This window comes from Cheilinus undulatus, linkage group 4 (assembly GCF_018320785.1).
Source record: "Cheilinus undulatus linkage group 4, ASM1832078v1, whole genome shotgun sequence".
NCBI lineage: Eukaryota > Metazoa > Chordata > Actinopteri > Labriformes > Labridae > Cheilinus > Cheilinus undulatus.
The window spans coordinates 38,718,814-38,746,295 of NC_054868.1; positions in this window are offsets into that span (position 1 = coordinate 38,718,814).

Genomic DNA, 27,482 nt, shown 5'->3' on the forward strand with positions numbered 1-27,482 from the left:
ATAGGCCGGGGTGGGCCTGGATGTTCAAGTTATATATAGTTTGTACAATGTCAAAGAAACTGCTTGATTGAGTGTCGCTCCAACTAACAGGACATTCTCTGCAAGTCATGCAGTGTTGTTAATTGTCAGTCAGGTTATGAAAAACAGTTCTTCTTTGCTGTTTTTAAAGTGTAATCAGTGGTAGCTGTTATGGTGCCTCTGTTGTCCTCAAACAGCTTTGAAGGAGGTAAACTTTTACAGTGGCAAAGAAGAAAAAATCTTTTGACTGAATAAATACGTATGTGTAAGGCTGCTGAATTACAGTGTCACATTTGTGCACTGTAGAGGGTGCTCAACAGTTCCTGATCTTTAGAAAGTAACAGCATTCCTGAGGTGTGGCCAAAACACAAATACACGTGAGGTATTCTGGATATATTCCCTCAACACTTTATCACCGAAGGTCTAAGTGAAGAGATGGATATTCGCACCTTTCTATGGTGTGTTTGCTGTGACTTTCCTCTGCCACTACTCAGTCAGAGTAGTGATGAATGAGTTTGTGCATTTAACTTCTTGTTGTGGGAGTTATGGTATATTATCTATAGACTGGTAAATCTTGCTATTTACTACTATGATTAATTTATTTCATTTTTTCACTGTAATAGCTTTAAAGTGTGACTGGATCTGTTGTACAATACCCCTATTTACTTCCTGTGATAGGATGACTGTTTATCTCTGATTCATAAATAGCACCTACAGACCTTAGAGGCATCTCTCCAGTTTAATAATGTATTTTATGATGGCTTCTTTCCTGATGTTCGTTACATTATACCACAGCTGATTTATTTATTTGTTTCTCTGTACTTTAAAAAAGTTAAAAACATTTGTTTTTGCAATTTTGATCTGCAATTTTGTTCGTGTCTTATATCAACATGTGCAGAAGTTGTTACAATTTACATATCTCTACAATGAGGTTAACAATTAAGCACTATATCTTGAACATTTCAAACTGTAAATATCAGACATAGCCACTGGGTTGTTTGTTGATGTGATTTTTTTTTAAAAACACATGATGACTCATGGATCAGATCATGTGATTGTTTATGTGATTACCTTCACCTGTATATAATGAGGTGCTTTGCACTTTCATCACTTTAATCTGAAGAAGAGCAACAGTGCTGAAAACATCACTACGTTAGTGCAATAAATAATTGTATTTTTGGAGTCCCGCAAAGTGCAAGATATCTTTGATCTAAAACCAAGGAAGATGTCTACCTTGGTTTGGATGTGCATGTAGACCTTTTTCCTACTAAAAGACAATTGCAGCAATACAATATATTGTTGCCTTGACTCCTTTCATATAAGTACAGAATGCCTGTTGTGTATTAAAGATATAAAGGTCACTAACTAATATCATCACAATCTGACTCATGAAACTTACCATGAATTCACTCAGATGTCTCCCTTTACTTGCTCTGTTTCCTGTCCTGGTAATCAGCTGGTACAAGAGTCTACTCACTCAAATTCCAAGCCAATCCCAATCCTCCATGACCTCTCTCAATCCAATCATCCTGCTGCTGTCATATTTTAAAATCTGTTCTCCTCTCCTTTGCAGTCAGTCTGTTGTTTCAGCTGCAACCCTCCTCCTTCAGCTACCTCCATTACAAACAGTAATGGAGGTAGCTGGCTGCACACTGCATATCAGGGCCATCAAAGTGAAAGCATGACAGAGGTGAAACTGATGCAAAATTTAACTGAATTAATATATTAATCCTGCACTCAACTTACATTTGAAGACTGTCTTGTTGTCAAGCTGCCCAGAATTATTTCACCAAACTGAAATATAATAGGCCACATATTACATAATGAATCATATGACAAGTTACCTGGCAATTCCTCTAACTTTTTTCAGTTTTAAAAGCACTTTACCACCAAATAAAATGATATCAGTGTCTTCTTCTGACCTTGTAACTAAACTCAATTGCATTACCCATGTTGGCTACAAGAACAGATTCCCATCCAGCCATCTTCTCGCTGATACCACTTTGCAGCTGTTGTCTGATGGGAGCAACACTGGGCCCATTGTTAGACCAGAGTGCACACGGAGATGCACAGGAACCTCTCTCCCCCTATCATTCCTCCCCCTACATCGCTGGCTCCAGCTCTGAACCTTTGGCTCTCCCTGATAAAATATTTAAGATCTGCCATGATTAAAGTGCATCCTCCTCACCTTGGCAGCAAAATCCATTAACCCCAGGAGAATCAATTCCATTGATTTCAATGATAGAAGCTGGAAAATGTGTGTGTGGAGGGATGAGCATGAGGTGAGGGAAGAGGGTGAGACGTACAGTACGGAGATGAGGAGGTGGGGGTCGGCTGAAGGGGGAAATCTTTTTACCCGATGCTCGCACAGTCAAGCTCCAGTATGAAAAATGCATGGGACATCAGTCAGGAACACAATTATTTGCATGGCTCAGAGGATTGAGGCGAAGCGTGCAGGCCTCCATGACACAAGCACTCAGGATGCTCCGGCAGCACAATACAGCTTAACACAGCACAGCTTAGTTCAGGCAAGCAGGGGGTTAGGGGGGAAAAGGACACAGACATGCTCCAACACACTTAGAGAAAGAGCATGAGCTAAGTGTCTAAAAATCTTTGTTTCCGTCATCTTTCCCATCATCACGTTCACTTTATTTTTCTCACACAGTGCAGCAGGAATTAAGCTTCCTCTAGCACTCTGGTTCACCTGCAGAGCTCATTATTCTCATCATGGCCACTTATCTTTCCTTTAGTATTTTTTATAACACTGCAGAGGTAAAACTACTGCCTGGCAGTTAAGAAGTCTAATAGCCAGACAGTGTCAGGTAAAGACGAAGAGCTGGGGTGGTTTCACCACTGAAATAAAATCGTTTATCACTGAGTCGGAGTGGACACTTGTTTAAAGTTTAGAGGAAAGTGTTCACATGCAAGGGATGAACATGAGGCACGATGACTTTGACTTTAAAAATCTCAGCTCACTCTCACTTCGCCTCACTTGAATCAGGTCGAAAACAGAATTCGTCTTTTCGAGGGTCCAACGTCTGCTGCTGCTTTGGCCAATATGGCATTCCTTTACAATGTTTTTTTTATGTAATGTTGGTGATATTTCATTGAATCAAAGAAAATGTTAGGCAAACAGACATAATGTGACCTGACATGGCAGACTGACAGTTTCATGTATCTACTGCATGGATATATTTCACACTCATCTGGGAAGGCTCACATTAAAAGCATTTGGGTAGGGCAGGACTTAAAAAAAATTCTTGAAACGTGATTGGAGGAACATTCAGTCACATTAATGATGAGCCAATCAGAGCGCCAAGACAAAACGATGTTGTACACATGTGCTTCTCCGTTAATGGCGGAGCTTCTCGGTGATTAATATTGATGTCTAGTCAGGAGACATCAAAAATCCTCTCTGCTAAGACAAGCTTTCAGTTTGGCTTTTTTCTCTTATTTTAAAAAGAAATTTGGTCTGGTTCCGATTAAGCTGCCTCTTTCCTGGGGCGCTGATGGCCTAGTGGTTTAAGGCACGCCCCAGGGCGGCCTGGCTTTAAATCTGGCCTGTGGCCCTTTCCTGCATGCCTTTCCCATCCCTGTTTCCATCTCTATCCACTGCCCTCCTCTGTCAGTAAGGGCAAAAAAACGCAAAAATAAATCATAAAAAAAAAAAAAAAAAAACTGCTGCTTTCCTCTATCTACATCCGAGCTAACAGCCACTGTTGCAGCACCTATTGGATACACCAATCACACAATCACGAATCCATGCTGAGGAGTGAAAACATTTTTTCCGTCCTCAGTGTTGTTTTTATTTGTAGTTTCATGCAGGTACATGATCAACTTCTAGTAAAATCAGCTATGCTAGAGCTATGTCTGAGCTAATCACCACAATGCAGGCAGCCAGTGCAAACGACTTCAAGGACAACTAAACTCCGCCCATAGCTACCGCCATGTTAAATGACGCTGACTGGTCAAAACAGTGTTTGGTTCGGCACAAACAAGCCTCGCTACCATCAGGCAAATCCATGATGACAGCGATGGAGTCTGGCTAAAACCAGCTGCTTTGCATGGCACAGGCCTTCTATCTGTTCACACCATATAAAGCAGCTTTCTTAAGCCACAACAAGTCATAAGACTTGTCTGCTAGCAGTCAGCAAAGGTGACTTGTGTGACTGATCTACTTACTTTTGACACATTTCCACTGAGAAGGGATCTAATCACTGCCTCGATTAAAAGACAGCTTTGAATGAGTAAAGGTATAAATAGTTTAACCTGTAATTGCTGGAAGAACAAACTTCTAAGATTCAAACTTATTCAGTCAAACTGGTTTGTTTTCTTCCTTTTAACAAGCTTTTTCTGCACAAACTTCTTCCCACAGCTGTAATTGCTTACTCTGCAGAGGTCTGAGGGCCCTTATGTGCTGCCTGCATGACACCTGTTGTCACCGTGTTTTTCTTTCACCTTCCAGCAGTGACCCTCAGCTGGTGACTAAGCTTGTCAGGTGAATGTGAGCACCTCTATGGTGCCAGACATGATCCTTCACTGGCTTCCCACCTACTTCTTTTTTTACCTTTACTGTCTCAAAGTTACTTTCCCATCATGCCTTTGTTGAATTTTAATCTAAAGTGACTTTTCAAATCATACCAATCCACTAAAATGTAACATTGCAACATCACTAAAATGTCTAACATCAGTGGCTTGTGAAGCTGTCTTGTGTTTACTGGATTTCTTTCTGAGTGTAGTTTGGTATAAAGGCATCAATAAAGCGGAAAATCATCCAGTCAGTTCAGTCCAGAGATATTTGTTAGAAACCTCTCAAGGCCTCTCCAAGTTTAAAAGGCATCTTTAAGTATGTTGACCCCATAATGAGTTTATATCGTCTGAGGATAGTTGCTCAGCAGTTCTGAGTGTAATTTTAATCATCAGTTATTTCATTAAACACTTGGCTTTTTCTTACAACTCTAAATTAATAAGAAAGTTTACTTTTTATTTTCTAAAGGCTAACTAAGAGCAAAGGCTTTTGTGTTTCTTTTTCTAGTGTTTATAGCTTTTTAGAAAATTAAAATTTTACTACAGCTCAGAAGGAGTTTTCTTATTTATTGAATTTTTCACACATCATAACATTTTTCGATTTCTTTGTGCTCCTCCACTTATGCTTGAACAATGGTTGTTATATGAAAGTCCAATTCAATATTTGGACACATTTCTTTTCTCTGAGAGCTTACATTAAGTCATGGTCTAAAAGTGAAACATCCGTATATTCTAGATTCATCACTACAAAGGGAAATACAGTATTTCAAGACCTTTTTAATCTTGATAATCACAGCTAACAGCTTATTAAAATCAAAAATGCACTATCTCAAAATATTAAAACATAAGTCCAAAAAAGGATTTACACTGGAAATGTTGGCCTTCTGGAAAATTCTGCACGTATATGCCCTCAGAAATTGGTTGAAGCTCCTTTTGCACAAATTATTGCATCTATGTGATGGGGCACAGATCCAATCAGTCTGTGACACTGCTGGGTTTATGTTGCTCTGATAGCAGCCCTTAGCTGGTCTGCATCATTTAGTCTGGTGTCTCATCTTCCTCTTGACATTTTCCCAAAGATTCTCTATGGGGGTTAAGGTCAGACCAGATGGTGAGCCAATCAAGAACAGGGTTAGGGTGTGATCAGGTGCCGAACCCTGCTGGAAAAGGAAATCAGTATTTCCATAAAGCGTCTCAGCAGATGGAAGCCTGAAGGGATCCGTTATCTCCTGGATGGCTGAAAGCGTTGACTCTGGACTCGATAAAGCACAGTGGGCCAACAGCAGCAGATGACATGGTACCTCAAACCATCACTGACTGTGGAAAAAGAAAACACAAGACTTCAAGTACCTTGGATTCTGTGCCTCTTGGGTCTTCCTCAAGACTCCCCTAGTCTCTAACCTGACACGCCAGATGGATTTGTTTCACACATCCATCTGGGAAAGCTTCAATAGGAGACGTTTGAGAAAAGGCAGAGGCTTTGAAAAAAACTCAGAGTGTGATTGGATGAACATTCTGTCTGTCACATCTTTACTGGCCAGTAAGAGCAACAAAACACGTGACATAGCTGCTATCAACTCCACGTGCGCAGCTACTGAGGAATAACGCAAAACATGGCGACTATAGACATGTAAGTACTCGACTTTTGTGGTTTTTGAAAAGAAAACTCACTGCTGTTCTTTGTTCTTCTTTTAATGAAGAAATGTTGTCAAGTTCTGATAAAACTGGCGCTTTAGCAGCATCCACGCTAATCTCTTCCTCCATAACTGCACCAGTTCTTGCTGCTGCTTGTTTACATCATGACTCTGCTGTTGCCTGAAAGTACTGCCCCTCGTCGCTGAGTGGTCCTGTCACCTTCTAACTGGTCTCAAACGGTTCAGATGGGAGCTTAACAAGATGTATTCGCCAGTGAGAAACACGGAAACAGGCGTATAAATCTGCTTTGCAAGGTTACCTAGCCTCCAGACTAGATGAAATTCAATATCTACTTTCTTGTGAAAACATCACTTTGAACCACTGAGACTACAGCAGTCCAGTTCTTTTACTCCTTAGTCCAGGTGAGATGCTTTTAACACAGTCTGTGGATCAGGAGTGGTCTGCCCACAGAACTGGCTCAGCCCCTGAAAAACCCAGAGAACGGGCCCTCCACAGTCATGGTTCACTGATGATATTGCATGTGTGCTGGATCACGAGCAATGGGTCTAATTTTTGCCACTTTTTTAAGCCTTTTACCTACTTTGGCCTTTTTTTCTACTTTTTTGCCACCTTTTACCACTTTTCACCATTTCGTACTCATTTTTGTAGACAGTTTTTGCCTCATTTATCCTGTTTTCCCATTACATCCCATAGTCATAAATGTTTCCACTCATATTTTTGCCACTTTTTTGCCATTGTTCACCATTTCTCACCCAGTTTTGCCACTTTTATCAAACTTTTGCCTATTTAACCCCTTTTCACCATTTTTTCCACTTATATTTGCCATATTTCTAATTTTTGCCCATGTTTGGGTTAATCTTACTACTTTTCTAGCCCATTTTTCCACTTCTAACTTATTTTTTCACATTTTTTATCCTCCCTTTCTACTTTAACTGGCCTTTTTTTGCAACTTTACCTCTTTTAGCCTTTTTTAACAGCTTTCCCAATTTTTATTACCAATTTTTGTCACTTTTCTGCCAATTCATACCTATTTATGGCACTATTAATGAATTTTTTCCAACCTTTCGCCATTATTTAATAATTTTTCCTTTAAATTGATCTCAGTTCCTTTACTTTATATTCTGGTATCCTTACATTTGTGACATTACTCCTCAGTTGGTTTAGTCAGTGTTCCCATCCACGTTGTTCCTATTACCCAAAAAAAAAAGTTCTGTTTTAAGACAGGGGGTTACATTTTAACAATTCTATACTTTCCAACAGCATACAGTGGATAAATAATTTTCATTTTTGTGGCCTTGATCAGAGAGGTTATTATTCAGGTTAAATATAAAATAGGATTATCACAGGTTAACTTTACAGTGGAGCATGATTTGCTAGCCTTCATTGTTCTCTGGACCATAGTCAGGTCAGCAGTCTTCCCCATGGTTGCAGTTGTGCGAACTGAAACAGAGTGAGAAAATGAAGGCTCAGGAAACCTCTGCAAACTAGACTTTCCCTCAATGTTCTAATATTTTGAGGCTGTGAGGAGAAATAGTTTTAAACAATTATGAAACACATGCAGAACATGTAGACTCAGCCTGGCTGGATTTCTAATTACATTTAATTACACTAAAACAACAATGGAGAGATACTGAAGGACTGCAACAGGTCATTTTAATTGACTGTTAATCTAATAATTAATTAATATGTTTAATTGGATACATAATTGTTATGAAACTTTTTTGAACATGAGCAAATGATGAGCAAGAGAGGTATCAGCACTGCCCGTTCTAAACCATGTATCTTCAAATATTGTATGAGATTATTTTTATTTCTGTTTTCCTACTCCAGTATGAATTCAAAAGACTCAATAGTTCAGTAACTAAAGACTTATGGAAAATGTTTATTTATTTCTCCTGAAGTAGCAGCAGGACTGCTGTGAGACCTTGTCTCTCAAAGACTGCTTTTCTTATCTGTGCGTATGGGACAAAAGGCTTAAGACGCTCATGCGTAGGTCCATGTGCAAGCACACAGGGAAAACAAAAGCACACCAGACAGACTCAGTTAGATGTATGCATTGAGCAGATTCAGCCTCTTATTCAGCTGAAACATCAAAAGGTAACCCATCATCTGATCTTTAAAAAACACATTTATTTGTTTGTTTGTATGGATAGAAACACATATCAAATAAGTCCTTCGCCTCCCTCTCCTCTTCCCTCATCACCTGTGTTCGCATTGCTTCACAGAATAATAGAGGGAGAGTCAGTCAGCATTTCTTAACTAAATCCTTTTCCATCACTGAGCAGCAGTGGGGCAGTTGGCCACAGTTGGGTGTTTTTCCAAGCTGCAAACCCCCCTGTCAGTGTGTTGACAGGCTGTTCTAATGAAGGACGGCCGCAGGGTTTCCACTGCAAAAGAGGGAATCAAGTCCTCCTTCCATGAAGAAGCTCACTGTGCTTACCGAACCTCCATCACAGGAGGGCTCTTTGGAGCACAGTGCAACAAAAGATGGACAGTGATAAGGTCACCTACCTCTTTAAGCCAAGTTAAAAATAGAAAAAAGACACCGATCTGTAGGGTCTTTGCAGCTGAGTGATACAGATGACAGGCCAAAGTCAGATAGGAAGTGAGGAATCAGTGGGAATGTGGGAAAGTTTGTCAGTTAAAGCTCTTGGTGAACCTGAACGCTGCAGTTATCAGAAACTTTTCTACATACATCAGGTATGATCCCATGGGCTGACAGATTCGCCTGGCGGAGGTGATCAATATCACAAATGGCTTAGCCCCACAGACCTCGTACTCCACAGATGAGGGGAGGCATGAGTCATGGACTCTTGTACTGAGGCTAGCTTCACCACCTCAACAGCTTCTCCCTCAACCTATGATGGAATCAGGGATATACAGCACAGCAAATAAACCATGTGAGGTTAAGAGCAGAGTCATGTTATGTTGTTTGTGAATGAGCCAGAGCTGGTACTTTTATTTGAAGAAGAGGAGCTGGTTCCCGTCAGAGAGTTAATTTTTTTTTTTTTTTTTTTTCAAATTAAGAGCCGTTCTGGAGGCTCTGAAGAGACTGATTTCTAGACAGATGATAAACAGGTACCGTCCCAGCTGTGGTGAGATCCAGGTCATGTCTGCCTCCATGTTTTATGTGCTTTTTAAACTTTAATGGGTCATTGCTGAAATTCCACTAGGAATCAGTTCAGAAATTGTGAGTTTGTAAGGCATGCACCCTGGCATCAAGACCTCTCACTCTCCATCTTAAAGTCCTAGGCCAAATTTCTGTCTCGGTCCGTCCCTGCTACAGTAGCTGACATCAAGCAGTCCTTAAAATCATATTTTTTATAAAATCACATTTTAATTTAGAAATCAAGCCTCATCTTTAAATATCATTACTCTTTAGATGCATTTTTAGCCTTTTTGACCTTTTTTATATTCCTGAATCTTTCCAGTGAGGTCCACTGAGTGAAGATTGTGTAACTAAAGAATTTCATATGAAAGAAAGTCAGAGTATTAATCAATTATTTCACTCATCCTCTCCATCCAGAGTTTTATTTCTACTATCCATTGAAGAATCCTTCAATTAAACAGCACACCATTGCACAAATCAGTTTATTTACTGTGTGTATGAGTTTTCTCTTTCCTTAATCCATTTGAGTTTCATATATTTTGACTCTTTTGAAGGCGTTTTATCTTACACTGAATATGTACAGCTGCTTGTGAAACTTCCAGCGGATCTCTGCAGTAATTTGTCAGACAACAGCACAGCCGTGTACAGGCTCACACCATAAAAGCAAGTGATATAGTGCTGTGGTATCCACTGATGGAGGATATAAAAGTCAATTAGCATCTGTTAGGACATGACTAGCTCCAGTCAAGTATATAGAGAGCCAATTAAGCTGCCTACACTTATGATTAGGGATATAATTGGCTAAGCAACTTTGCTCAACACAAGCTAATTAAATACTTTTGTTTGCTCGTTTATCAAAAGTTACAAGTAAACAGAATAAACAGATTTAAATGCACACATCTCTGCTTAAGGTGGTTATTTTGGGCATAATAGTGGGAGGGGATTATTTCTCATGGATTGGTGGTTCGGTTTATGTGTTTGCTTACCACCGCCACCACCACCTACTCTATCAGATACTAACTGTTCATTTACACAAGTGTGCCCGGACATGGCCGATGTTACTATTGTGAAATAGTGATGGGGATTATGTCTTTTTTTAAGCGATCTGGATAATTTGGCGCAGCTCACCAAGAAGCGCCAGCTCTTATGGCTCTAAGATGGCTCTACCAGTGTGGCTTCATTTCATCTGCCATTTTAAGCAGTCATGACATATGACTGATATTTGTGCTGGTATTTTACTCCAGTCATGCTTATTTTTTTAAAGGGGACATATTATGCAAAAATCACTTTTTTCTGGCTTTTCTAACACAAACATGTGCCCCACAATCCCCTCAAGTACCAGAAAAATCCATTCCCTCTTCCCCTCTCTGTCTCCACTTTCAGAAAATGTGTGCTGAAACAAGCCGTTCTCAGATTTTACACCTAGTGACCTCACTTGGGGCATAAGCACCCGCCCCCAGGTTTGGTTGGCCCTCCTCCACTTTGAGGAACGTTCCACCCTCCTCTGCTGATCCTCTCAGCTACCAGCTGAGATGCTGCATAGCTCAGTGGGTTACCCTGTGAACTCCGGTCTGGGAGATTGATGGTTTGAATCCCAGGTAGGTCCTAAACTTTGGATAAAGCGTCTGTAACATCAGGACTGCTGCATCCATTTCCTGAAAGGGGTGTGGCCAGGGGTGGAGTCAGACAGCTAATTACCATTTAAATCCACAGAAACAGAAGCAGTTCGTTCTGAGAAGGGCTGAAACAGAGGGGTATTTAGACATGCAAAAATCCAATACTGGAGTGTTTTTTCAGCAATCAACTTCACAGACATGTTTTGGGGACCTCTGAGAACAATATAAACTTGTCTTAAAAGGGTAAAGTATGTCCCCTTTAAGTCATGGAAATACCATGTAATTATTTTTCAAAATATAATATCTCCTGAAAATACATTGTGGGTAATAACAAAATAAAAAATCATCAAGTTTGTGTCCCTAACAGGATCTGGATCCTATCGTTCAGCTCGTTCACGAATGACACATCACTAATGTGAACGCAGACCAGCAGTGGAGAGGGAATGGTATAAAACAGTTGTGCCTAATGTGAAAATGCTTTTTTAGGCAGAAAAGATTAAAAAAGATTTAAAAACAAAAAAGCTATTAGATGTGCATCTTTCACACAGGATTTTGAGGTAACTGAATGGTGGAATTAGTATTTCCATCAAAAGAAATGATATTTCCCTTCTATATTTGGCCCTGATAGCAAATTTTTCAAGGTCTAACATTCAACTTTTCCTGTCCACAAAAAGACACTTTTAACTTTTATACTGGTGTCTTCAAAAGGCAAGTGAAGAGATGTAAGGTGAAGTAAAAGTTTCTAATAAAGCCTAGACTGTCTGATGTTGAGGTCAAAGAAGGCTCTTTTTCTTCAAAGTAATCTTTTGACAATGCCTCTGTGTAAACAGTGAGAAATGAGTAAGTTTTCATGAGTCTGTCTGGCGAAAAAACATGTTTTTTCCTCACACTAGTTTGTCCTGCTCTCTGTGTAGTCAAAATCTTGGCTCCAGCTCAGCAGTGTACTTAAAAAAACACTCACAGAAATCCATCACCAATAAGGCCTTTACCCCTTAATTGTCTGCTAAGCAACAACAATGAGGAATCAAAGCCTTTGAAGATAAAGAGAAGCCATTAAGCTTACACTGCTGCACCAATCATTATCAGCCAAATCCCAGCGACAAGGCTCATCACAGGGGGAAAATAAAGAGTAGATAAGGCGTGAGCTAATGATGATTTTTTTCTCCCAGCATCCAGAATGAAAAGCAACAAATGGGCGATAAAAAGCCCAAAGAGGTGTCAGTGAGCGACTTCAGGGAGCTGGCGGAGGCTAATCACCGGGGTTAAAAGCTTTCTGGAAAAGACAAGACTGAGACAGCCAAATCACTTTTATGACTTGTTCAGACTGCTGCTACAAGGATTATTTCTTTCTCATGGCCCAAAACGTGAACGAGACATATTTCTTCTGCTTCATGGTAAAAAAAAAAAAATCAATACTGGGGGTGTATAATAAAAGTATCTCTTAATGATGACACAAATGACTGAAAAAATGCATCCTGACATTTTTTTTCTGATTCAAAATCTGACAGCAGCAACACAGAGTTCAAATAACAGCAGCTTCTCTGGGCCAGTCTCAACTCAGTCTAACAGCATAACTCCTATAACCTTGATTTAATTAGCCACATCTAAGTATGAAGCTGTCAGGACGGCACCACAGCAGACGCCTTTCTCAGATATACAACACACCTCTCATTTATCAGGCCCACTTAGAGTCTGCTTTAATGAGTTTTCTCTGCCTGTTGTCTTTATTTGTGCTCAATTCAATCTGGGGCTTCAAAGTGAATTCAATATAAAGCTTTGGGACGCCCCAAAAAGAGGCAAGATGTAATTACTCTCTAACAAAGGATCTATCATCAAAGATTTATAATGGAACGAGATGAGCTGGGTTCAGTTCAAGCAATGTAAAATTTCCAAAAACACTAGCATTTATCAAACTTTTGGTATCTTTTGATGTAAAAAATCAAATATGGACTCTGAGATCAGTTAAATCATCTCTATGTTATGGGACAAGTCCTCTGAAAGTCTTCAGTGAATGAAGTCACAGTTACAGAGACTGTATGACTGCAACTCCATGAATTCAGTCCTATTTTTTATCAAAATCTGTTTACTTATTGGAGAATCTGCCACCAAGTTATGTCACCGCATCGTCAGCCTTGTTATAGCTGTAGAGAGAGGATCCAGCCCTGCTGTTTTGAGCCTTATTCTGCTGCAGCTTTGATCAGGAGGTTCACACAGGCGACAGACTATACCACCTAACAGGGGAAGTGCTGCTGAGCCAGCACAGCGGGGGGTTGTTGATGCGAGGACTTCTCATGGCAAGAAAAACTCTGCAGCCCGGGAAAAATAGCATACAAACAGCGCTTTTTTATGTGTTCTCTTTCTCCCTGAATTTAAGAGTCGTGGAGAAAGTCTGATTATTATGACTTCATATGAGGGAAAACTGATTAACACTGAGTGCAGATTGCTTTAAGGAACTTTAATCAAGATTTTTTATTGTGACGATAAATCACATGATTGCTTGTATGTGAAAGTGGTCCGCTGTTATGATGAGCCCACAGATAATTATCACTTTACTCTGCAGTTTCTCTCAAGCCTCTTTCACTTCATTCTGTTGATTTTCTGCCTGTAGTGTTTTGGTTCACTTTGCAGCATCATTTCCTGAAGCAGCATGTGGCAATTTTCAGCATAAAAGCCCTAAAAAATGGTTATATAAAAGTATCCTTGCACTAAACAGCGCACACAGAGCATACAGCAGCTGCTAAACATCAATTGATTTAGTTTTCAAGGTATAAGAGATTTTAGAAATGTCAGATGTATAGCCAAAAGGTGGCCGCAGGTCAAATGACTTCAGGGAAAAGCTTTTCTTTCTCTACAGCTGCGGCATGTTTAAGGAGCCTTTTTTAAATTCATGATTTATAGGTAAGGTGGGCTACACTCTAGAAGATTTCAAATCTGAACAAACATCAAAACATGCCAAACCACGGGAAAATTACATTTTCATCCAGTTTCCAACCACATAATCCTCAGAACACTTACACTAATTTCGCCTAACTGCAACACCACACACCTGCTTTTAGAAGTATCGATTTCATAGCAGTTTTTCCTGAAGGATCTCAAAGAAACTCACACGATCAACAATCGACTAAACTAAAATATGACTAGAAATGGTCAACAGCATTTTTTTTCCATGAGGAAGACATGACAATGACAAGCTAATGTATGATTTTTATAACAACTGACAAAAAGTAAGCTGAGTTTTGCAAAAAAAAAAAAAAAAAAAAGAGAGAGAGAGAGAGAATGAGACTTAAAAGTTCTGTTCTAGTTCTGGACTGTTGGATGCTTAAAATCCATGATTCCTCCCCTCACATGAAAGCCCGCTTAGCTTTCATGTGGAGTTTGTTGCAAACTCCAAGCAGGCTTTCATGTGTTTCACAAGGACGCTTCCCTCTAGTCCAGGGGTGTCAAACTTAGGCCACCTCCGGACTGCCAGCAGGTGCCATGCGAGACATTTAGGGAAAAAGATGGACATTTTTGTCAAAAAAATATTAATTTTCAATATTCACTAACTTAGGTGTTTGAAATTTTCATGCTCTATCTATAATATAGAAAAGAAAGATAATATGATCTAATAAATGAGTTAAATACGGCACATTGCTCTCTCTTTAGAGCAGAGAGGAACATCGTAAAAAGACACACAGCAGAGCGCACAGCAGCACAGCTGCTTAATCACCGCAAACATGACATCCAAAAAGAGGCTGACACAGATTCCATGATTTCTTTAGACTGAAGGAGAATGATTTATTTTGTCTATTTTTTTTTATTGATTAATTTATTAAGATAAAGAATGTAACCACCGTGCAGAGCTGCATTTCGCTCTCTCATAGAGTCCGGTCCAGTCTTCACTTCAGTTTTCCTGTTTCCTTCCTTCCTCGGGCCTTAATGAATGTCAGAGGTTTTACTGACTTCTATCCCTGTGGGGGACTGAAGCTGCTCCCAGGATAACAAACACTTTCCCTGCGTAACTGTCCATCAGCCACAAACACAGACATCGTATCTCACATCTGGCGAGTGACTCAATTCAATCTCCAGCCTGATTTAATCCTCATTATAATAAATCTGTGATGCCAAACTAATATCAACTAAAATTACTTACATACGATTTAATTTTATGTCAACAAGGAATGTAATTATGGTTTTGATCACTTACCTTTAAAAGGGACATTGTTCATAACTCATGTAGCATATTTAACTCCAGGTCTTGGCAAATGGTAAAAATTCCTCTCATAACGGCAAAACAGATTCTTTATAACTGAACATTTATCCTAACCTGGACACAGGCTGTCCTATTACATGAGAGGTCTTGGAGCAGTGCTAAAAGGCGTGAAGATTTACGCGCAAAGAGGGCCCCGTTCATGATACATTAAGGGATGTCAGATGGATTCAGAGAGGACAGACATGCAGAAGACCTACTGTTGGGGCACAGACATGTGCTTTAAAGTCAAGTTTTCACTCAGCAGGTGAGGGTTTGTAGCTCTATGAGTAGTATGGAAGCACAGCAGGCTGGAATAAATCTCAGCAGGATCCTCTTCTCTCTCTCTCTATCCCTCCCTCCTTTTTCTCACTCATCTCCTCTCTGGACTCTGTGCACTGATCCTTGGCAATTACCACCTTGTAACTGTAAAACCACTAGGTAATTAGGGCCCATTTAAATAAAGATAGACCTTAAAAAAATAGAATACCCAAATTGAAATGATTGTTGCATCAGGCTGCAACATAAGAAAATGAAAATAGTGAAGGGGGTCTGAAAACTTTCTGAATGCACTGCAAGTCATGAACAAGTCCATTATGTGTAACTGCCCCTCAAATGCTTTTTTTTCACTTTAGTTTAGTTAACATGCAGTTAGTTATTGCTTTAGTTTGTTGCTTATTACACCTTTAGAATTCAGAGCATCATTTTTGTAGTTTTACCAAATGTGTTGAAATAAAATGTATTTGTTTGGTTGCTAGTAAAATCTTCACTGATAGGAGGACATTTTCTCATTTGTTCCAACATGTTTAACCTTCTGTCTCATTGCTTGTTCTCTTCATGTGGCAAACAGGGCAATAAATGTTGGTGTAATGTCCATAGCTTTCTTTCTGCTTCCCCAGTTATTATATGTGTTCATTTATAAAAGACAAGGTTTCATTAAGTTGTTGGTCGTAGCTTATCAGCTCCAATAGGCAGAAGATCCTGCCTTGGATAATCAGGTAATATTGCTGCCATGGATGTGCTGCACACATTGATATAAACAAACCTGCTGGATATTACATAGAGTGAAATGCATCTTGATGTCGAGGCTTAATAACTGCCATCACTGGGGTATGTCCTCGACTTAATAAAAAGGTCCAAATCACAGTGACTGCAAATGCACCCACCAAAAAAAAGTCTAGCGTTATAAAACAGAAGAGACACCTGCTCTCTCACTTGCAGCTCTTAACACCAAACCTAATTGATTCTCAATGATATCCTTTAACTGTGTTAAGCAAACACTAGAGCAGACAGCTGTGTCACATTAGACTGCATTTATTGAATCATAATGGTTGGTGCTGTTGTTTGGGTGTTGTTAACCTTCATGGCAGCAGATAATGGGAGCAGTGGATCGTGGGACGGTGGGAAAGCTGTCTCCTACTGCTGTTGCTGCTTTACTGCATGCTGAACCTGCACTGTACCAGATATGTCCATAATTGATGAAGCACTGGGGTGGGAGGAAGAGGGCAAACAGCTCAGAGTTTATTTCAGATTTTATTTCTATTGTGGACATTTCCTCTGACATGAAAATCCCAATAAAAATGATGAATGGTCGTTTGTGTGTGTTTCCTGGCCTTAAACAAAAACATCTGTTTGCATAAGGTTCTTTAGAGATTAAGATTAATCCTTCAACACAAAAACATGAATATTAACGTGGGCTAACAGTCACTTAACATTTACACAAGAAGGCTGTTGACATTTCCCTTCCACTGCAAAGGTACAAAGCAGCTTAAATGTGAAATCTCTACACCCTCAGCTTCTTCCTTGATGTTCAGAGCAGCGAGCCCTGCTGTAATTGTCTCTGCTGCTGGCTTGATACCTGGAGGCAATGAAAGTGTGTGTGTGCCTTTGCAAATGTAGATGATATCTGCATAGTCTATATGATACATGCTGTGAGCAGCTGTGTTATTTTCAAGCTGTTTTATTATTATTATTATCACTTACAGACCTAGCAGAGGAAGGAAGATGATGAAAGTGAGTGGAAAAAATCTGCCTGAGGGCATCCATCATTTTTAAAGAACCACAGGTCCAAGAGAGGAATAAGTAGCTTCATAACAATCAAACTTAGAAGACACATGGATAACATGCCTTTGTGCATCAGAAAGCCTGATTTATACTTCTGCATTGAATACTTGTCTTAACTAATTCAGCTCCAAAGTCTTCTTTCTTTTTTTTCTTTTTTGCAATAAATGCAGTACAGTAAACTGCTGTTTATTATTTATCTGCTATAACTCCAATGTATTGCTCTCTGTTTCAGTGGTTACAGTTTCTTGTGCATATACAAGAAGGGATGTGGACACACAGAAATCACATAGCCCTCTAGCACACTGGTTCTCAACTTTTTCAGCCCGCAACCCCCAAAATAAAGGTGCCAGAGATCGGGACCCCACAGAAGGTGGCTGAACAGAGCCATGCACAATCAAGAATAGACATGTGCAGACAAAGATGCCAATAAGGGAGGATAAATGGAAGAGCTTTCTGGGACCTAGCCAAACTGGCTGACCATGGGGTTAGCAAAATCATCGTCAATTGTAAAGCTGAGTTATAATAACCATATTTTATATTAATCCTGAATAATAACCAATCTTATCAAATACACAAATATATATTTTCATTCTTTAGTGCCATAGTAGATAGCCCTCTTAACAATATGAACCCTTTTTTCTTAAAAAAAAAGAATAAAAATTGGTTAAAAATGTTGAAAATCAGTTAAAATGGCAAAAGTTTGGTGATGAAGAAGGTGGTGAAATGGGATTTTAAAAGAAGCAGAAATGGGCTAGAAGTGGCAAAAAATTGATAAAAGTGGCAAAAAGTAAGGAAAAATGAGTTAAAGTGGCAAAAACAGGCATAAATAGTGGACAAAATGGGTTCAAAGTGACATAAATGGATGGAAAATTTGGTGAAATTGGATGAAAAATTTGTTTAAACTGGTAAAAGTGGGTTAACTGAGACAGACAAATTGGCAGAAATAGGTTAAACCGGCAAGAATCTGCATAACATGTGAAATGTGGTTAAAATGGGCGTAAAAGTGGTTAGGCAATAATGGGTCAATGGAGGCAACAATAGGCAGAAAGTGGCAAGAATTGGCTTAGAAGTGGCAAAAACAAGCAGAAAAAAGTGGTGGACAGGGTTTAAAATTGACAAAATGGATATTAAGTGGCAATGATGTGTTAAAATAGGTAAAATTGGTGGGGAAAAGTGATGAAAACAGGTTAAAATTTGGCATAATTGGTGTTAAGTGGCAAGTGTGTAATTTAAAATATAAGTTTTTTAAAGGCATCTGGAGACACTTTTCAGTGACTCCCACGGTGAGAACCACTACTCTAGCATACTGTAAGGTTGGACTTTTGCAGAGCTACCCAGACTCACAAAGCACAAGTATGTCACTCACAGCACTGGCCGCTGCAGTATGGGTTTGATTAAGAAGTGGCTTAATGCTTTAACACTGGAATTTAAAGGGATATTTCTGTATTTTTGAAGATTGTTTTTTGGCGATAGTAATGACATATTAATGACAAAAAGCAATGTTAGCTCAAGTGTAAGAAATATCAAAACATTTTGACAAAGCCTTACTGGGATGACAAGTTTCCATTAGCACTTCCGGTTGGTGTTGGTTAATTCAAGTCATCTTCAGAAAGAAGAAGGAGGTCCATAAAACCAGGGTTCAGCATGGCAGGGAACTCTGGATGGGGAGTGATGCAGGCTACAAGTGACTGTGGGCCGCTATCCTTGATCAGAAATGTCCTGAAGAAGTGTTGATAAGTCCCACTCATGACAACTATAGATGTCGTTTACATGGGCTTAACATTTCCACAAGTTTCCCCTCTTATCCACAGAAAATGGCATGTCACTGTCAATCAAGTCAAAATGGCTCAGTATAGTGTTGTTTTGACTTAGCTCCTTGTTTTTCCTTCTGACAGTGTCAGGTTTTTGGCAAAAAATGCAAAAACAAAAGAGGAGGACTCAAATGTAGAACAAACTTAAAACAAAGTCCATCAAAAAGGTAAAAATGCAAGGGAAGAATTTACAATGACGATCTGATGGAGGACAGGGAGAAACACACAAACTAAATACACAGGGAGTGATTACAAGCAGGGAGACAGGTGTGACAAATGAGAAACAGGTGAAACAGGTGAGGGCAATCAAAATGGAGGGAAAACACCAGGAAGTCAAATTAGACATGAAACACAGGGGACAAGGATTGCAAAATAAAACAGGAAACTCAACAAGAGTACAACAAGGAACACATGCAAACATCGGGAGAATAACACATAAAAGCACACAGAAACACAGGAAAACACCAAAGAAACTCAGGAACAAATCAAAATCAGGATCATGACAGACAAAGCCCACAGACCCAAACAGCTGGTAAGATACGCTGAGGTAGAAGAGTACATAACCAGTAGCTCACACTGCAGAATGGTGCTAAACACAGAGATTTCTGGGCGAAAAATAAAACAATTCGCGTTTTTGATTAAGTGAACAACTGAGCCAGCATTTTTTTTGGCCCACTTTTTCCTTAGATTCTCTAAATTACACAGAGAAACTACCCATCTACTATGCTGTATAGCCTAGCTCAGTGATTTTCAAACATTTTTTTACACAAGGCACATCAGGTCAAAATCTCAAGGCATACCATGTTTATATTAGAGCCCGATCGATTTATCGGTGGGCCCATTAATCGGGCTGATTATAGCGTTTCACGGATTAATAAACATCGGCCAAAATGTGTCCGATATATGAACTTTTTTGCTCCGTGGGGATTGTCTCTGCTCCTGTCGCTCTGTGTTGTGTCTCCATGCAGAACTCAGCCCAAGAGCCTGTCCCCTCCCCCTCAGACGCAGAGTGCAGCAGCTCTCCCTCACTCAGCGTTGCCAACTTAGCAATTTTGTCGCTATATTTAGCGAGTTTTCAGACCCCTCTGGCGACTCTTTTTCAAAAAAGCAACTAGTGACAAATCTAGCGACTTTTTCTGGTGTTACTGGAGAGTTTTGGAGACTTTGACATGAAAGCACGTATCGTTGTTACCCTTGTTCTTATTTCATATATTGGCCAAAATATTGGTTATCGGCCAATATATGTCGGATATCAGCCGATATATCGGATATCGGCTTTTTTTAGCCCCCAGTATCGGTATCGGCATCAGCCCCAAAAATCCCATATCGGTCGGGCTCTAGTTTATATGCATGCAAAATTGCCTGTTAAATTTTTTTACAGTATCTTTAGTTGATGTGTAGTTGTTATAATAACTCATGGTTGTTCAAATTAATGCTACACCATTTAGGATAGAATACATTACACAAAACATGCTTGAATTAATATTTTCTCAGCATAGATTTCAGACATATCAGCCTTATGTTGATTAAAGCAATGTGCGGGAAACTTTTTGTACCTGTAATTTTTACAAAAAATTATATTAGAAAAAAAAACATGCATATGAAACAAAATCACGGTAAGAAAATACAAAAAAAAATACTGCATAAAACTTTCCAATTTTTCAAGTAATCGTGCATGGCTGTACAGACTCCCAAAGCACACCTAGACTTGCCTCAAGGCACACCGGTGACCCCCCCCCCCCCCACACACACACACACCACACACACACACCCACACACACACCACCATTGGAGAACCACTGGCCTAGCTTCTCCAAGCGTGTCCTGGCTGATGAGGCAACACTCCCTGAAATCTCTGGAAAGTACCTCATACAACCCAACTTCAGAATTACCCAAATATTCCTTTAAGGAGCACTTTCTTTTAAAAGGATCTTTTGGTATTTTGAAGTTGGGTTGTATATTAATTGCTGGATGTGATTTTATAAGCCACAAGAGATTTCAGGCACTGCCTCTTTGAGGAGAGAACTCAGGGAGTCTAGGCCAGTGTTAGCCAACCATTTTTCCTTGGAGCCTCCCTACATGTACCTAAGAATAGGGTAGCCCCCCTGAGGACCTAAGAGAAAAAAAGTGACACACACTTCTGCCAAAAATCAACTATGATTTTAACTGTTTCACTGATAAAACCTTAAGAAAGGGCTATGCATGCTTTTCTTATCAAAAGACCTTCGTATAAGCTACTTAATGACTGCTGTATCATGGTTTAGTCAATATTTGCAGGGCAGACCTCCGACATTAGCCCTATCTCCCAATAGTACAGAATCCTTTAAAAAATTCCTGGATCCAGATGGTGATCCGGATCAGTCCCAAAATTGCATCGGTTCTGCCTTGTACCATTTCTGACATTTTCTGAAAATTTCATCAAAATCTGTCGACAACTTTTTGAGTTACGTTGCTAACAAACAAACGAACAAGCAAATGAACAAACGAACAAACCCACCTGATCACATAACCTCCTTGGCAGAGGTAAAAATATAAAAAAAACACAAGGTAGCTTAACTCAAGCTTGTACAGCACTCGTCTTACTCTAAAGCGCTTTATCCTACATGCAGATCCATCCATTCATGTATAAACACTGAGGCTGTTACGTAGTGTCCTTCAGCTTCATCATCATCAGTATTAACTAATCCTATTCATACAGACACCGCTGACGCAGCACTGTGAACTGATTGAAGTTCACTGTTTTGTTCAAGGACGCTTGTGGACATGTGACTGGAGAAGCTGGGGGTCACGCCCCCACTTCTGGGTCAAGAGACAACAGACTTCCACGGAACCAAAGCCAGGATACATATGCTACCCATTACTTTATCCTTTTCTCTGTGAAATGTCCTTTTGTACAAGCAAATATTAAGCATGTGCAGCTATTTAAAAGAGAACTGATGAAGCAGAACATCTGTGAGCCAAATTTAGTAGGAGTTTTGTTTAGAAGGAGTTAGTGCCAGCAAAAGAGTTTTGAAACAGAGTTGTTAGTTGTGGGAGCTCAAAAGGCATCAGTGGACACAGGACCTGAAAGTCCCTCTATCCTCTTCATTGTTTCTATTAGAAACAGGACCAACATGGGGTGCAGGTTTTGCTCAGTTAGTCTGCACAACTCTTCCCTATATAGTTTACATAATTAAAAGACAGAGTAACTTTTACTTTACATTAAGAGTTATTCAAATATTTTCTAGCATGTCAGATATAAATTGTATATAAATAGACGATTTTGTGCTGAACAGGGTCATTAAAGATATAAAAATTCATGCATTTGCCCTAAATAGGTATCTAAAGTATTTCCCTCCTTTCGTGTCCCTTTCTCAGACATTCACATAAGTGTATGATGTGGCAGGAAAAAAAAAAGGTAAATGAGCCACTACTTGAGACAATATAGGCTCAAGATGCTGAATGTAAACAGAATTTAATGTAATAACTGCATTTGTTGAAGAATCTGAAAAGTAAAGCACTTACAAAGGCTGCCAGCAAACATTTATCCTTAATCTGGTTGTGCACTAATCAAAACGATCTTTTAAAGTTTTTATTTCACACAAGAAAAAATATTTTAATAGAGGTTAACAAGAGAATAAAAGCCTAATTACTGTGTGCTGATAATGTAGCTCCCTTAATGGTTACTTTTAAAATTGTAAACCATAACCCACAATTAAGTAATCTGCTTTAATCTAGGACTAGAAGGCTCTGTACTAACTGTGAGGCAAGTTTTAAAGTAATAGAAAAAAGGCCAGTTCCTCTCCACCCAGTGCAGACTGGAGTCAAATAAAGGAAAAGCATCAGTAGTAAAGCCCCATAGCAGTAAAGCAACTACATAACTACTGAGTCATCTTTGAAGTCTATTTTGAAGCCATTGTAAAGGGTTGGATGTGTGGTGGAGGGATGAAGGCTGGACTGAGATTCTCCCAGAGTCTTTTTAACACTTAGTTAACACAAAATAATCTCAGACTGGTAAAGATTAAGTTACAAAAAAAAATAAAATAAAAAAAAAGTTGAACACAAACTTTCCAGAATGGACAAACAAGCAAACCTGAGTCACTATGAGCCAACTTCCTGTAAAAAAAAAAAAAAAAAAAAAAAAAAAAGTGATCCAATATGTAAAGTCACAAGAGACTCTAGAATCAGATTAGACTTTCCAGCAGTGTTGAGGGTAACGCATTACAAAGTAGGTGTACTCAGATTACTTTTTGGCTAGCTGCTGGGCTCTGCCCTACAGATGGGTCTGACCCTGTCTGTCTGTCTGACTGACTGACTGACTGACTGAGTGATGCTACTTTGAGGGCCCTAACATAACAGGTTTGCATTTGCTTGTTCTGAATGCTGGCAGTGATGGCTGCCTCCACTGTGTCAACTAGAGCCATATATACAGAGTTGTGCTATGGGTGGGGTTTAGTTGGACTAAAAGCCCTGTCATGGCTGCCTCCACTGCTCTTAATACCTCAGATATGGCTTGAGCCTCTGTTTCACCAGAACTGGGCCACATTTCTGTATGACAAAGAATAAAACAACCCTACAAGCTTTCAATGTTGGGAAAGATGTTTTCACTCTTCTGCTGACTTCCTTCGGCATGGCTACGTGATAGTTGAGGGGGAAAAGGTAACTTCTTGTGTGAATGCTTGTGTACAATGGCTGCTCGTGGAGCCATTAGCTCTGAATTAGTTACAGCAGCACTTTAATCAAGAATGGACATTTCTTTATTAAAACAAGCGAAGGCAGCAACACTAAAAGCTTTCTGTAACAAAAGGGTGTTTTTACTCATCTGCCAAACCACTTCAGTGTGAGTGTGTGATCATAAGAGGGGAAAAGGGTTACTTGTTGTGTAAATGCTTGTATACAACAGCTGCAAGCCAAACGGTTAGCTCGGCCTTAGCCAAACAAACATTTCTTCATCACAGTTAGTGCTGAGAGCAACATGGAAAGCTCTCCCATGTTGTTGCTCTTCTGCCGCCTCGCTTGGGCATGATTCTGTGATAGTTACAGGAAAAGGGTGAGTTTTTGTATGCAGCTAATGACTGAACTAGCAGAAGCCTGTCATTAGCTGGGACTGCATATACAGCTGCGTAATGCAAACTATGGCGACATGTTAGTTCACGACTTTTGTCGTTTTTGAAAAGAAAACAACTCAATGCTGTTCTTTGTTCTTCTTTTAACAAAGAAATGTTGTCAAGTTCTGATAAAACTGGCGCTCCAGCAGCATCCACGCTAATCTCTTCCACCATAATTGTACCGGCCCCTTGCTGCTGCTTGTTTATGTCATGACTCCGCTGCACCCGACAGAACTGCCCCTCATCGCTGAATGGTCCTGTCACTTTCTAACTGGGCCCAAAAAGTTCAGACGGGAGCTTTGCAAGCTTGATTCACCAGTCAGAAACATGAAAGCAGGTGTATCCATCTGCTTTGCAAGGTTAGTATGGAGCTAAATTTATGCTAAAAGTTTAATCAATTTTAAAAAATTGAAACTGAAAGTTTATGGTTTGATCCTGAATTAAAAAAAAAATAAAAACACTGAACTGAAACTAAAAATAAGTGTAAGCGACTTTTTTTTTTCAACTCAAATACACTTTTAATTCAGCTCTGTAATTATTTTAAACAAATTATTATTATTTTTTTACTCTTAAATATATCTACATTTGAGGTGTTATTTTTTCAGTTAGAGGGTTTAATGTTTTCAGATTAAAATTTTTTTTTTTCACACTCAAATCTTCTTATGCTTTCAGAATTTTTTATTTTTTATTTTCACTTTCAGATCATATTTTTTCAGGTTCAAACTTTTGTCCCTGTTCTGGCGTGGGGGCGTGGTCTTGACTGAGTAGGGTGTGGAACTGTGAGTGGCATAGCAAAGAAGGCTCAGAGCCTTCCCCAGAGGAACTAGAAAGGGAATTTCTCAGGGCTTCTGACCAAAGTTTCTCAGGTCACACAAAGACTGCATCTCGATGTGGACTGTTTGCAGTTTGTAGTCAACCAGGAGGCAACGGTTTAGAACACTGTCGAGCCAGGCTGAGATGCCAGAGAATGTCATCCATGCTTTGCGCTGTCAGTGCTTCTTAATATGGGTGACAACTCAACTTTGACTCCTCGTCCGGTGCCCCTTCTTATGGAGAAACTGGGCAGCAAAAAATTTGTTCCGTCTTCTCTGGACCTACAAAGCCTGATAGAATTGTCCCGGAGTATCTGAGAGGACAGTGAAACATCGGGTGCAAGATAATGGCTTTTCCAAGAGGAGTAGAAGCAAAACAAGAAGATAAAAAAACAGTAAAAGGCAGTAAAATGTACAGTGCTTAACAAATTTATTAGACCACCTGTCATTTTTGTCTCAAAGACCATCCAGCATCATGTAGTACTTTAATGCAGACTCTTTCATTTCAGTGAGCTCTCCATGTTTTACCATTTTGAACAGGAATGAGGGATTTCAAACTGAATTCACCCAAATTTGAGCCGGCTCGCTGGGCTTCTCTGAGAAGTCAGAAATTAATCAAGCATAACGTTCAACCACTGAAACTAATTTTTATGTTCAAGAATGCAAGTAAATAACTATAATTTGACATATTAATCAAAAATATATATGTGCTTCACTATTTTTTCAGTTCTTTTGTGAATCAGTAAATTTGAAAATTCATGGATAACAATAATAATTATATTTTAGCATTAAAAATATCATTTCAGTTAAGGAGCTTCCACATATTGGTGTATTAACCATTGCAGAACTATTAAAAATGATTTTGATAATTACCCATGCTGTTAATTTAGGGCAGCTGTGGCATAAACCTTACTTTGGTTATGGTTAGAGTGGTCTAATAAATTTGTTAAGCACTGTAAATCAAGGGACAAAAATGAATAATAAAAAATCAAATATAATAGTACAGGTATAAAGAAAATAAGCTATATAAGAGATAAAAGCATTCAAGTGATAAAGACAATAACGATTAAATACAGCCAAAGGAGGCAAGGAAAGGAAATTATATTAATAGGGAAGAAAGTCAAGTAAAAGATTAGGAGGAAATAAAATATGCTAAGAAACTGAAGAAGGTAAAAATTTGTGAGAAGATAAAAATGAAGTAAGAAAACGACATCACATAAAAGCAGGTCTATAAACATAAGTTTTGAGGAGTGTTTTAAAGGTTGTAAAAAGAAGTGACATGAGCAAAAGTGGCAAAGAATTAACAAAAATGGGTGAAAAGACCGACTTTTCACTCATTTCATGTTAAATATGATCAGTAATGATATTAAGGACACAGCTGAGGTTCACTGTGAGATGAGTTAACTCCCCCCATAGCACACTGATTGGCTCACCTGGTTGTGTTCCAGACTGATCAGAGTAATTTCAATGGGCTGATTGATCCGGAGCATTTTTAGCCGTATGTCTTAGGTCAGAAAAGACTGCGTTATTAATTATTTAATTGGACTGAAGTCCCGTTAGTTTGGAAACAGCTCCAGCATTGTGAGTAGTGCTTTTACATTCACATGGACGTGTTGGGCTGCCTTCTGTCTGTCTCCTTCTCTTACCAAGCTACATAAGGCAAAAACCACAGACAGATAAGAAAAGAGGATGTTTTTTGCTCCTCTGTATGCTTAAAGCTCGCACCCAGCGAGTGTTTTGACCGGCTAGATGTGTGCTTGTCGGAGCAAAACTCCGGTTCCAAAAATATTTGCCGCAATTTCTCTTGTCGAAATTACATTGCTGATGTGGAAGCTTATACCGACTTGCTACAGGTTCAAAAATTAATATTTTGTGCAAATTATTGGCATGAAAAATTTCATCTACTGTGCAAGGACCTTAATTCTGTTCACATCTGCCCAGTTTTTAGATTGTGAGCAAATTAAAGGGATATTTAAGTATTCTTTAAAGTTGAGCCCTATGAGGTACCCGGCAGTAGAAGTGGCATTAGCCTCCGATGATTTCAGTGAGCACTGCTCCTGTAAGAACGACTCACTGGTTGTACTGGTCAGGAAGAGAGGTTATACAGTGTACCAGATTAGTTCAAATTCTCAGCAGAATGTCGTGAGTTTTTATCAACTAGCCCAAAAATGTCAGCACTATTGAAAACTTTTGAAGCTCTTTGTTTTTTTACCCAGAAAGCCTCTGTGTTTTGTCACTATTTTACAATGCAGGCTTTGGCTAGTGGTTATGTGCTTTCGCATTGCGAAATAGTGACAAAAACACCGAGGCCTTCTGGGTTAAAAAATAAAATGCTTCCAAAAGGTTTTATGGTACATTTGTTTGAGCCAACATTGTTTTGGGGCCTATTTTACCAAAAACTTGCTACATTCTGGGAAGAAACTGTACCCTTCTCTTATGCTGTATAGCCTAGCTACCTGGCAGAGGATGTTATGCCAAGTGTGACTAGATTTTCCCTAATCTCATTCATACACATTAACACACCACTGAAACATCAGAAGGAGTATTTTAGGAG